Below are 1,599 nucleotides of genomic sequence, written 5' to 3'. Positions count from 1 at the left end.
CCCCAGAATAAGGCGGCGGCCGCATCCGCTAACTATGGTCAAAAGGCTCCGACGCCTCCGGCCCCCAGCTGGACGTGTCCACCAAGTCACGGCGCCCCGACTCAGGAACTGAGTCAGGATCCGACGGTTCGGACTCCGACCCTGAAGATTACCGTCGAGTCTGTCTCACTGCGTCCAACGATCGAACGGCGAAGACCGGAGACAACTCTCGACCGGGGGATACTGTACCCGTGGACCGTGGGATGTACAGATCCCGAGATCTCATGGACGGGGCAGCACAAGTCAGGTGTTCGCAGTGCGGATCCCGGAAGCACACTGAATCTGGATGCTGGAAACATCTGGTCTGTGAGAAGTGTGGCAAGAAAGGTCATCCCGGGGATCATTGCTTCCTACGTGTGTCGCGGGTGTGGCGAGAGTCACGACGTCGGCAAGTGCCCGATGGAAGAATTCTACAACCAGATCCGCCAATGGTTTGATCCAGCCAAGCACCGAGGGATGTTGCCAGAAGTGGCCGAGAAGATGTTAAACTAGGACGCTCGCCGGGTTTGAATCCAATACGAGCCGAGCGTTCTAGGTATTGCATTTATGCATTTGTGAACAAGACATCGCTAGATCCAGGTAGCAGAACCCTAGATCCAGTCGATAATACACGTGATCTACATGAAGTGTCAGTTGCCAAGATTACTAGTTTGCGCCAAGTGGATGAATTTGCCAGATCCGAAGTCTCTTCAACCCTGGATCTACAAAGGGGAGAAGCGCGCGGTTACTGGGAGACGCGACAACATGGTCGATGGGTTGAGCCTACCAAGGGTGAGGTCACTGCAGATCCACCCAAGGTTTGTCAGGTTACTGGATCCCGGGGATCTGAAGATGGTGGATCCATGGATCTGCTGACAGGGGAGTCCCGTGGATACTGGAAGTACCATGCCCCAGGAAAGTGGTTCAGACAAGCCAAGGTAGGGGGCAAGATCAACAATGAAAAAGCAATCCTACTCCTAGATAGTGGTGCCGAGGTGTCTATACTGGGTACCGCCTTTGCTCATAAAGGTTGGGTGCCAAGTGGATGGGAGTCGGATCCAAGATTGTGTTGGGATTGGTGAAGGCGTGTACCGTACGAATGGGAGAACGCGGATCAATATCACGCTGGCAGGTTGTTTGGTGTACTGGTTTGATATTTGGGTTGGAGATCTCGCTGGTCAAGACGCCATCCTCGGGATGGATTTCATGGTACCAGCCGGAGTGAGGTTGGATCTGGCAGATGGGACACTTTGTTTCCCTGACGAGATGCGGATCCAGCTCAGCGGACGGCGACCGTTGTACGGGGCGAAGATGAGGATCATAAGGGCGGATAAGACGACCTGGATCGAGCCCGGAGAGACCTGGGAACTGCCAGATCGGTTGAAGTGGGTGAAACAGGAGAAATGGTGGGTGACTCGGGGCGAGAAATAGGTGCCTACAGTAGTCCAAGGACCAGGTCGATCACAATACCTCCAGGTCACGAACGTCAGCTAAAAGAGACTATTACTGGATCATTATGAGGAGATCGGACGATGGTTGGCGATGGACGGTATCCCTAGGCGACCTGGATATGTGTCAGTG

The sequence above is a fragment of the Phytophthora infestans genome, genomic scaffold (assembly GCF_000142945.1).
Source record: "Phytophthora infestans T30-4 supercont1.130 genomic scaffold, whole genome shotgun sequence".
NCBI classification, from domain to species: domain Eukaryota; phylum Oomycota; class Peronosporomycetes; order Peronosporales; family Peronosporaceae; genus Phytophthora; species Phytophthora infestans.
The sequence above is the reverse complement of the archived record's forward strand: the minus strand, read 5'-3'. Positions refer to the sequence as shown.